The 12506-nt window shown below is 46.4% G+C and overlaps 1 protein-coding gene across 2 annotated transcripts in view; it reads left to right on the top strand.

The window, feature by feature from the left end:
• Nucleotides 1-12506, top strand: part of LOC115094445 (thyrotroph embryonic factor-like) — a 34105-nt gene that overhangs the window by 340 nt on the left and 21259 nt on the right. The window lies entirely within an intron of this gene.

The following is a 12506-nucleotide window of genomic DNA, read 5'->3' as shown; positions in this document are numbered from 1 at the left end:
GAAAAAGCTCCCTTAGTCGAGCCCTTTCTATGGAAGTCGTCTTCCCTCTCCTCTCCTTTTGGGGTCTCTGATTATCATTGTGTCTCACTGCGAATCTTTCTTTAATTGTTTGTTTCTCTGTTTACCCTATTGTCCCCCAGTCTGGCTCCTGTTCTTTGCCTCTCTCTGACTCTCAGTAGATCTATGGGGATGTGAGGGCCGGGACGGATTGCAGGCAAGTATGATCTCGTGGGCTGATTTAAAAATAAATAAATAAATCCCGGGGGCTACCTATCTGACTCTCTGGTGGATTTTCCCTGTAGCATGTACTTCAACAGCTACCAAAAGCAAGCCAAGCTGACGCTGGAGAGTGTATCATGTGACCTGGAGCCTGGCAAAATTGAGCCCAAAATATGCAACATAAATTTCACATTTTTTTAATGAACTTTAGTAGAGCACACCCTAGACCAGAGCAGCAGTCCCCTTTCCATCCATGCAATAGCTTTAGGTCCCTCCAAGTTTGGTTACATCTCTCATATATACATATCCTGGATTCCTGGTCTGGTGTTAGTCTTTTGCCAATAAATCAGCTCTTCAACCAGTTGCCACCTAATGAAACAGCTGACACTGGCAGGCATTGTAATCTTCATGTACACAAACACCTATACACATGCTCTGAAACAGACACCCACTTTGTCTCGTGTAAGTAGGTAGGTCTGGGATGCAAAGACATTCTACTGTTGTGCTGCTGCTGCTTATGTGCTCACATACAGGTCGATACTCTAAGGCCGCGGTAGAAAGAGTGCGGCAGTGCCGGCGCACCCTCGTTCCCCGCACGCACAGTTCTCTTCACCTAGCGCTCGATACTCTATTCAAATTGCTTGCAAATGCAAGCCGCGTCCAACCCGCGCTCAACGCGCATCCATGAAGTGAAACCCCTTTTACTGTATAGGCGGTATATTCAGCGCCTATACAGTATCCCGGGGTGCGCTGGTACCTGTAATTTCAAATGTCATTTCAACTGACATTTGAAATGACAGGTACCAGGAAGTGGATGGTTCCCCCCATCCCGAAGCAAGGCACAGGACGAAAAATTAAAACAAAAGGGAATAAAGTGTAAAAAAAAAAAAAAAAAAGGTAAACTTACTGGCGGGAGCTGGCGGGCGCGCGTTCGATCCAGGCGGCGGCGGGAGCCGGCGGGCGACCGTTCATCCAGGCTGCAGCGGGAGCTGGCGGGCGCGCGTTCGATCCAGGCCGCGGCGGGAGGGTGGGCGTGCATTCATCCAGCGGAGGGAGCCGGCGGCCAAAGCGGCCTCCGGCAGCCCCCGCCGGCAGTGAATGAATGCACGCCTGTGTAGCCCGTGAGATTTCGGCACTCAAGGCGTGACGTCACGACGCTTGACGTCATGGCATGTGACATCGGCGTTCGCCTTGAGCGCCGAAATCGCACGGGCTACACAGGCGTGCATTCATTCACTGCCGGCGGGGGCTGCCGGAGGCCGCTTTGGCCGCCGGCTCCCTCCGCTGGATGAATGCACGCCCACCCGCCCGCTGGCTCCCGCCGCGGCCTGGATCGAACTCGCGCCCACCCGCCCGCTGGCTCCCGCCGCGGCCTGGATCGAACGCGCGCCCACCCGCCTGCCGGCTCCCGCCGCCGCCTGGATCGAACGCGCGCCCGCCGGCTCCCACCGCCGCCTGGATCGAACGCGCTCCCGCCGCCGCCGCCTGGATAAACGGGCGCCCGCCGCCGCCTGGATCGAACGCGCGCCCGCCGGCTCCCGCCGCCACCTGGATGAACGGGCGCCCACCCGCCCGCCGGCTCCCTCCGCTGGATGAATGCACGCCCACCCGCCCGCTGGCTCCCGCCGCGGCCTGGATCGAACGCGCGCCCACCCGCCCGCTGGCTCCCGCCGCGGCCTGGATTGAACGCACGCCCACCCGCCTGCCGGCTCCCGCCGCCGCCTGGATCGAACGCGCGCCCGCCGGCTCCCACCGCCGCCTGGATCGAATGCGCTCCCGCCGCCGCCTGGATAAACGGGTGCCCACCTGCCCGCCGCCACCTGGATCGAACGCGCGCCCGCCGGCTCCCGCCTCCGCCTGGATGAACGGGCGCCCACCCGCCCGCCGGCTCCCGCCGCCGCCTGGATGAACGGGCACCCACCCGCCCGCCGGCTACCGCCGCCGCCTGGATCAAACGACCGCCCACCGGCTCCCGCCACCTCCATGACCGCCCGCCCATGTGGAGATGGGGGATTCGGAAAGTGACAGGTATTTATATATATATATATATATATATATCAACTTTACGCTGCAAATAAATGTTAGTATATATGGAGGTGCCTACCCTCTATCTGGTGTTAGTCCTCCATGGTGCAGGACTAACACCAGGTAGAGGGTAGGCGGTAAACTAACAGGTTAAGGACGCGGCAAAATAGCGGGTTACAAAGGAGATAATTGGAGCGCGCGTCACAGTATCGTAGGGGAATAGCTAATTCATTCATTAAATAGCTAATTCGTTCATTTACATATCATATACATGCTGGGTGCGGAAAGGGTTACGCGTCGGTTTCAAGAAGCGCTAAGGACGCGTGAAACTGGAGACTGTATCACACGATCGCCTTACGCATCCGAATTATGCGCCCACAGCGAGTTACAGACGGGGAATCTCCAACCGCACGTTACAGTATCGAGCTGTAGGTGAGTGCCCCCTGCTCAAGTATTGCTGCATCACTATCAGGCCGATACAGTAAAAGTCACGGGAGAGCGGGCAAGCGCACAGGCCACTCTCCTGTGCACACGATTCAGTAAGTTAATTTATTTAAATTAGGGCCCACGGTAGGGCGCTAGGGACACTAGCATGTCCCTAGCGCCTCTCTGCTGACAGTGAGTTTGACAGCTGACGCTCAATTTTGCCGGCGTCGGTTATCAAACCCGCTGACAGCCACGGGTTCGGAAACTGGACGCCGGCAAAATTGAGCGTCTGGTTTTCGAGCCGTGGGCTGATTTTACATTTTTTTTTAGTTATGTTTTACTTTTGGGACCTCCAACTTAATATCGCCATCATATTAAGTTGGAGGGTGTACAGAAAAGCAGTTTTTACTGCTTTTCTGTGCACTTTCCTGGTGCCGGCAGAAATTAACGCCAACCTTTGGGTAGGTCCTAATTTCTGAAAGTGAAATGTGCTGCTTGGCTGCACATTTTACTTAGTGAATAGCGTGGGAATAACTAATAGGGCCCTCAACATGCATTTGCATGTTGCGGGCGCTATTAGTTTCGAGGGGGGGGGGGTGTTTGCCACGTGTTTACGACGCACTATTACCCCTTACTGAATAAGGGGTAAAGCTAGTGTGTCGAAAACACGCGGCCAAACGCGGGTTAACAGTGCGCCCTGTCGGAGCGCACTGTACTGAATCGGCCTGTATGTAAAGCTTTTGCTTGCTGCTAGCCCTTCCCCAGCTTACAACAGCCCCCTCTCCCTCCCTTTCCTATTCCCACCCCTTCTTGGCACCCACAAACTCCAGGTGACTCACTGGTTTCACAACGTGCTGCCCCTCTCAGACCTCAGCCCATCCACCTCGAGCAAAAGCCTTTCCAACTCTGCATAGGCATTTTCTCCTGGTCCATCCTCTCTCCATCTATGATTGTTCCTCTAGGCTTAAAAGAAAAATTAAACCCTGGCCAAGACTGGGGAGAGCCTCTGACCCAAAGCAGAACAGCTCCAGATTGCTTTCTCACAGAAAGCTGGTGCAGTCAGGGCTGGTGCAAGAATATTAGAGATCTTGCACACCGTCATGCCCTCCCCACACTAAATAGAAAATTATGCATTTATAACAGATTTTATATGAAAACATTCAGAGTATAATCTTTGAGGTAAAATATTACAATTTCATATTGAATTTGCATGGACTGCTGTGGTTCTGACCATAAAACCCAGCAAAAAAAACAAAGACACTTGGAACTCATATGGTATTAGGCATATTGTAACGTGTTGGGTGTGGACTTGGCCCTTAGAAAGCCACAAGATACCAACTTCCCATTCAAAAACAGCCCACAAATATCAATAACCCTAAGTCAAACTGCTATTAAGTTCACTTAGGGAATGGCCTCTGCTATTACTGGCATCAGTAGCATGGGATATTCTTGGTGTTTGGGTACTTGCCAGGTTCTTGTGGCCTGGTTTGGCCTCTGTTGGAAACAGGATGCTGGGCTTGATGGACCCTTTGTCTGACCCAGCATAGCAAATTCTTATGAAAAGGCACCATTTGTAAATAGTACACCAGACCTTAAACACCAATACATCTCCTATTAGGAAAACAGAACAAGCCAAGTTGCTATAGATCTCTACATGGAATCTACACATTATCAGAATACTTTACCTCGGTCACAGAAGCAAACCACAGATTGACCTCACCAAATACAGAATTAAGATACCATAAATTATAAATAGAAATGTGCAGACAAAAACTGAATTAGAAACTGCAAAATGCCAGACTTTGTATGCAATAATGGAAAAACAGAATCACCACCATGATTCATAAAATATCCAATAAAATCAAGAAATATAAAACATCATAATAGTAAAACCATACTAATAAAAAATATTTCAAAAGTTAATGAATAGAATAACATCCAATAATTAAAAATTTGTATAAAAGTTTTAAAAAGTTTCTTAGTAACTAATAAAATATTTCAAAACTGGCATGTCAAATAATACCCAATAATTAAAACTAATAAAGGTTAAAAAAAACTTCCACGCTCCAGATCTGGAAACTTTTGATTCCAGTCACCCTGAGATTGTCAGGGGTGGGGGTGTGCACAAACTTTATCCTTTCTCTCATATACATTCTCAAATAAACATGTTCATTCCTACATATAAGCATGTTCAGTACAGCTTACCAAGGCACCCTTTTCATCCCTCAAACCAAAACCTCGCTAAGTAATAGGGCAATATCCACTGCAGGTCCTACTCATTGGAACACACTCCCATCAGAACTCAGACAAGACCCCTGCCAGATTTCATTCAAGAAAAACTGAAAACATGGCTTTTCAGCCTAGCGTTTCCTTGATGGCCCACAATGTACTTCCCTCGACAACCTTGATTTGTTTTATATGTTATTAATTCACCCTTAAACCCTCCCCCATACTCCAACTTTCTGATCCACTGTTCCCCCCATCCACTTTCCACTGTTCCCTTCCCCACGTCCGCCCTCCGACTTCCCCCCCTGTTCTCCATCTCAATCAAGACTATTATACGCTTGATTTCGTTTTAACGTCGATGGCTTTTTTGCTTACATCTTGTATAAGAAGTTTACTTTTAATACCTTGTTGCCAAAAGTTTTTAAATATTCTTCGTTCTATGTAATGCTCACAAGCTCTCTTATTTGTACTATGTTCTTCGTTCCATGTAATGCTCTTAGGCAAGTTTATTGTTTCACTGTAAACCGGTTTGATTTGCATCCAATGCAAGAAGATCGGTATATAAAAAACCAAAAATAAATAAATAAAATATAAGCATATACACATTCATGCTCTTACAATCACACTCATGTTCACTGATTCACTCGCTCACACATGCTCATACGCTCACATGCTTAGATGCTCATGTTCAATACGTATGCTCAGACACACACACACGCTCAAACTGTCATGCTTGCTGACACAGAAGATCACACACGATTACACTTGTATGCTCACATAGTCACACTCGCTCACACATACAGGATCATGTACATGCTTAGATACTTGTACATTCACACACACAAAAAAGTCAATTCACCATATAAATCTAGAAGACTGTACTCAGAAAATTTCAGATGAATATCATATATTGCAGGGGTAGGGAACCTATGGCTCGCGAGCCAGATGTGGCTCTTTTGATGGCTACATCTGGCTCGCAGACTAATAAAAAAGTAAAAATCTTAACAAAAGCCCCCACCCTCCTGACCCCCCCCCCCCAAGACCTGCCAAAAGTTCCTGGAGGTCCAGCGGGGGTCCAGGAGCGGTCCAGGAGCGATCTCCTGGACTTGGGCTGTCGGCTGCCAGTAGTCAAAATGGCGCCGACAGCCCTTTGCCCTCACTATGTCACTGGGGTCGACCAATGGCGGCGGTAGCCCCTGTGACATAGTAAGGGCAAAGGGCCGTCGGCTGCAAATGGCGTCGACGGCCCTTTGCCCTCACTATGTCACAGGGGCTTCCGCCGTCATTGGTCGACCCCAGAGTTGCAGCCGGGAGGGTGTAATTGATATCCCGTTTTACCTTCACTTCCTCTCAGTTGAGGATCCTCTGTTCTTGAATTTCGTCGTCATTTTTGCCTTGACTACTTCTTGTGTCTCTATTTCATATACAGTAACGTAGTTAACTGCCTATATAGGAGGACAATGCTGTGACTCATGGGAAGTGAGAATTTGCCTCTCGGTGGATAGTTGGCATTTAAGGGAAAAGTACGAGTCTTCAACATACCAACTTGCCTGTTCCTTAGCTTTATTGCATTTTCCCCAATCTTAGGTCTCCTTGCATTTTTGTTGGCTTACATATATTATATTTTCTGTAATACATGATTGCACCTCCTATTTATTAAAGTTTCCTTCCCCAAGAGCATTCTTCAGTTGCTCATCCTATATTCATATTTTGTACGTGTTAGTGTGATGAGGCTCAGATGAGGAGCTGGTTCGCAGATATTCACAATGATGGGAGAGGCTAAATAAGAGAAACTTGGCAAAAACTCTAACTGATATCTATCCAGGCATGAAATAAAAAATCAGAATGAAAAATGAGGATCTTTGGGGCTGGCTTGGTGGCATGGGCCGCGGACTGCCATGTGTAAGGATTTCCCTTTTGTCCCTGAGTTGGTTCTCTTACTCCCCGGGTTGGCTGGAGCTGCAGATGCATGGAGGCAGTGTTCATAATCCCCCATGGTGGGGAGGGAGTTGTAGTCCTTGCTCAAGGGTGATACCTAATGGCAGGATTCAGTTCCCATGATTGCAGGGTTCCAGAAGGAGCCCTGGTGCATGGCCATTACTGCAATGTCCAGATTAGGTAATAGGGGGAGAAGGGTAATAAAATAGGGGTAAAAGAAAAACTCAGGTGGTTGCAAATGGGGCTTATGGCGTCAGATCTCAGCTCTAGTGCCAGTTGAGCTGGAAGTACAAAGGAACAGAAGGAAACTTGTCAGATCCAAAAAAATAAAAAATTCAAGGATCTTAATATTGGTTGTTTTCACTACCAGTAGATTTATTTATAAAAGAACATTCATGCCGATTCTGTGTTTTTTGTGGAGACCTGGCAAATTCCTCCTACTGTGTTTAAATTTCCAGGTCAGTGAGAACTAGGCTGATTTGGTAATTGAATCTTCACTCACAACTACCCAGGACTTTCTTCTCCTATTTTACATCCCCTCCAGTCATTGAAGTAATGGTTGTGCACTATGGCTCATTTTGGAACCCTGGAACAATGGACATTAAATCTGGCCACTAGGTGTTGCCATTGCACTATTCCTATGATTTTCCCCTCAAACACCCCCCCCCCCCCCCCCCCCCGCAGCTGCGGACACTGTCTCTGCAGCATCCCCAGCAAACTTGGGTGGCAGAATATCTGACCTGGAAATCAAACCCAGGCACCTCCACATGTTAGTGCCCCCTTTCAGTTTGGCTCCTTAAAACCGGAAGAACATTCTGCTTTCTAGCTCTCATTTGAATTGAACTGAATTTGAAGTTACTAAAACTTGTATACCCCTCTTTCACAGATCAATAGTACGAAATACAAATATTAGACAAAAAAAGAAAACATTCTTTACATTGCTCTTTATATTTTCATATTGGTATACAATCTCCCTTTTTTTTAATGCTGCTTCCTTGCTGTGGGTTCTGGACTGGTCTGTCAGTACTCAAGGAAAGGATATACTTAAATTTCATCTTCCTCATCATCCCACAGACTAGACCAGACTTGTGGGATATGCCCAGGCAGGACTCCCAAAGACCATGTTCTCCTTGGCCTGCAGATCCAACCTGTAATGCTTGATGGAGTAAAATGAGGCCCATGTTGCAGCTTTGCAAATTTCCTGCAGAGCCACTAGCTTGCACTCTGACCAGGACAAGACTTGGGCTCCTTAAACGTCTGGTACCTCTCTACCTTTTCCAATGTAGGCTGAAATGATCACTTTCTTGATCCATTGAGGTATGGCTGCTTTAGAAGCTGTCTCCTCTTTGTACTGACCCCCAAATAGCAAAGTCTATCAGACCTCCGAAATGCATTTGTGACCTTTAACTGGGTAATACCCTTTGCAAATTCAGGTAGCGAAGCCTCCTCTTGTATCCTACACATTCTCCTGGCTTGAAGGTGGGAAGTGATATTTTTTTTTAGTTTCGGTGAAATTCCTACACTGCCTTAGGCAAGAAGGAAGGCACCGTTTTTGTGACCCTGTACTTGGGAAAACACCAAATAGAGATCCCTACAAGATAACACCTGGGATGCACCAAAACTCCCTGTTTGTGGAGGAAGGCTGCCACTACTGTCATTACTTTGGTGAAGGCTTGTGGAGTCATGGCCATCCAGGTAGGGCCTTGAATTGGTAATGCTTGCCCAATACAATAAATCTCAAGAACTTATTTCCCTCTCTGATAAGAATATGCAGGTATGCCTCCAACAAGTCCAGGGATCTGAAGAACTCTTCCTTCTGTTTTCATTTGGAAATAAAGTACCACAGACATGTATCAGATCCAGCATTGGACAAAAGTTACCTTGTTTTCTTTGGGACAACATAATAAATGGAGTAATGTTCCTTTCCTCTTTTCTGCTTCTGGGACTTGGTACTGAGGCTTTCGACTGGAGCAGTCAGTCCAACATTGCCTGAATGACGAGCCCCTTTGTGGCCGATCTGCATGGGGACATGATCCAGGCTTCTGGAAGGGGGTGGCCAATTTGAGTGCATAACCATGCCAAATTATCTTCAGGACCCATTTGTCCTTTGTAATGTGAGTTCATTGCTCATAGAAGAGTCCCAGACAGCCTCCACCTCTGGGACTAAGGAGTGCACCCCTGGTGTTTCATTTAGCACTTCTGGGCCCAATGGAAGCCCTAGAGTTCCCTTCTCGGCCCACTCTTCTGTGTCACTCTGCTGTAGTGGGATCTTCTTCAGACTCTGCCCCTTCCTGAATTTCCTTCCCCTCTTCCAGAAGTCCACGCTGAAGATTATGGGAGTCAGGAAGTGGTCAGAAAAGAACTTTCTTCTAAGTCCCAATGGGTTTTTTTTTTTCCTTTTGGTTCTTGTCCCTCGGCGGGATCCATGGGTATCTGGTCTGTGGACCCTCCAAAGATCCCCCCGCTACCCCAACTTACCTCTGTTGCTCCTCCTTGCATAAAATCTTGTGCATAATCAGCACAAATCTGGAGGATTTTCTGTCCTGCTGCTCTGCACTTAGTGGATCTGGTTTGGATAGGCCAAAGTCTGCCCCTGCCTGAGACATGCAGGCTGCAGCTCCTTCCTCCTTAAGGAGATGCCCTGGAAGTGTTGGCCCTTTCCTGAATTGGAACTCAGCCTGAGCCGACTGACTGGATCTCCAGCGGCTCCCCGCTGCTCACACTTACCTTAGGAGTTGCAGCTGGCATCTGTGTACCTGCCAACTCTTCCAGACCATTGTAGGCTCTATAGAATGAGCCTGTGATGATGAACTGATATTGGCTCCTGCACTGAAGGCACTTTCTTCCCTGCTCCAAAATGGTCATTCCACAGGGAGAAGGGAGGGGAGAAGAGGATGACCTGAGTCCCTGCTGCAGAGCTGGTCACTCAAGGGGAAGGGGCTATCTATGCTTTTTTTTTTTTTTACTTCATGCTTCCACAGCCAATGTGTTTCCAACCTATCAGTACCAGGCCCAAATGGGAACTAAATTTTAGCATGGAGGGAGATGAGCAGTCTGACCTGATCGTCGTCTGATGCCCTCTGACTTGGTCCTAATTCTACTGGGGAGATCGACCCACCCCCAGGCTGTCGCGCCAGAAGGATCTTCAGCATTTCCTGCTAGACCACAAGAATTTTCCATACTGGATCAGACAGAGGGTCCAACAGTATCCTGTTTCCAACAGTGACTAATCCAGGTCACAAGTACCTGGCGAGATCCCAAACAGTAAATAGATCCTATGCTGCTATTGCACTGTGATAAGTAGTGTATATTTCTTAAGTCTACATGGTTAATAGTTTTTTGACTTCTCCTCCAGGAACAGCCACTATCTGCTGGAAGCAAAGAACTACTGATATCCCTTCATGCTATTATAGAGAGGAGGAGATGATGATGTCAGAAAAGAGAGATTTGTTCTCTGCCTCCATCTGCTGGTGGGGAACGTAACTCTCAAGTCTGGACTGGTCTGCAGGTTGATGAGGAAGTATAAATCCTTCTAGAAGGAAACCAGTGTCTGATATCCCATAGGACAAGTTGCTGATGCAATATATCCATGAAAGGCATGCTTTTAAATATTTTAAGATTTTTAGTGGATTTTGAATATGAAAAGAAAAGATCTATATTTTCATCATTTTGCATGGTGTGTGTTGTATTTTTTGGTGCCAGATGACTCACGTTGGATGGATTTGTCAGTTTTTAGAGTGTGGTTCCAGCTTTCCAGTGTGGTAAAACCAGGACTGGTGTTAACTGGTTGCAGTGTTGTGTATGATTATTGGATTAGATTGCTTCTCAATTGCTGGGCTAAGATCCAAATACAGGAACTGAGTTTAGGACAGTCCTTTCTTGGCCATTTGGCTGAGACATAAAAAGATATGAATTGCCATACTGGATCAAACCAAGGGTCCATCAAGTCCAGCATCCTGTTTCCAACAGTGGCCAATCCAGGTCACAAGCACCTGGCAAGATCCTAAACAGTAAATAGATCCCATGCTGCTATGGCACAGTGATGAGTAGTTTACATAGTAGACTGAGGACCTGTATGATATGGGGGCAGGGGGGGTGTTAATGCTCTGCCACCTAACACCACTGGGTACCCAGTGATGTTACTTTTGAAAAAAAGAACCAAATGCTGTACATCCCAGGCACCACTCAATGCTGAAAGTTACCTATAAAACTTGGTGAATGGGGCTCGAATGTCCTTGTTTGTGGTTAGCAGTGAGAGAGCATTGTTTCTGCTGCGGAAAGAGGTGTCGTTGAGCCTACTGGATGACCGATTGCTGCCAAGTGAGAGAGGTGTGCTGACCACAGCAGCTGAAGCACTGTTAGCGGTCACGTCTGAAAACTCACCCAATGGTTCTAGGAAGACTGCGGGTGAGTCCCAAGACTTCTGAAAGAAGCTGAGGCAAGGCAGTTGGCTAAAGTAGTCTCTCTGGTAGCCTTGGGCATTGGTGAACATTTGAAAACTGATCATCGGCCGAGTCCCGGTGAGACTCTCAGATTGTAGGTGAAACATGCAGTGATTACACTGGATTCTTTATGGACTGTCTTGGTCAGAAGGAGTCTTTGATTTCCAAGTGTTCATTAGAAATTATTACATTATCAGAATTACTGACCCATGGGTATGAATTATCAGTGCAGAAATGAATTGAAAACCTGGAAATAAAGTCTTTAAAACATAATTGTTCAAGGTAAGTTGGCTCTACATCGAAAACTTGGAGAATCAAGTAAGACATTTAAACCTTCAGACATTACATTTTTCTCAAGTATCTGGGGTTACACCCTTTGACTTATTTAAAAGGTATGTGGTAGAAGTACTGTACATACCAGCTGAAGCAGTTCCACTTGCTAATACAATTTACTTTCTTCCTAGTGATAGTCTGAGGAAAGTTCAGGAGAACAAGGGGGGGTGAGAAAGCATCTGTTGATTTGATGAATTTGACTACCTATCTGGAGCAGTCCAAGCTGGATATAGCAACACTTTTTGTTTCAATGGTTTTGAACAAAATATGGGTTGAATATTTTCGCAGGGCTAGTACATTGTTCCTTGGGCAAAGGCCTGGATTTATCTAGATCAGAATAAAATTATTCAAGAAGGAAAGCAGACGTTTCTGGGAATGTGCCAATAGACAAGGGCTCTGGGCAATTTCTTTATATTACATGTGTAAATGTTTATTAAAGTATAATACTGCTGGCTATGACTTTTGTTTTTCTACTGGTGCAATTATATCTGAGATTTCTACTTCAACCATAATGATGACCAGAAGAGATTCAGGGTAATAGATCCAGTATGTGATGTACTGAGGGAAATCCAGGTTTGGGTCTAGTTTGTCTATTTATTTATTTATTTAAATGTTTCTCTTCTGGTTCCCTATTTTGTGTGGGGTTTTTTCTTTCTCCTCCCCAATATTTTTTTATTTATTTATTTATTTATTAAAAAACTTTTCTATACCATCGCTAAGTTATATACCATCGCAACGGTTTACAAATAGGCACATAACCTACATTTACTTACCTTAGTCTATCGTACATTCTAACAGGTGCCAATAAAGTTCGGTTACAATTTCATAGATAAAATCATTATTTGAGTATTGTTGGTCAAGTCCAGGTATATTATTGAGTTACTATCTCTTTGAGAT

The sequence above is a fragment of the Rhinatrema bivittatum genome, chromosome 6 (genome assembly GCF_901001135.1).
Source record: "Rhinatrema bivittatum chromosome 6, aRhiBiv1.1, whole genome shotgun sequence".
In the NCBI taxonomy this organism is placed as follows: domain Eukaryota; kingdom Metazoa; phylum Chordata; class Amphibia; order Gymnophiona; family Rhinatrematidae; genus Rhinatrema; species Rhinatrema bivittatum.
This window is presented reverse-complemented; position numbering and strand designations above follow the sequence as displayed.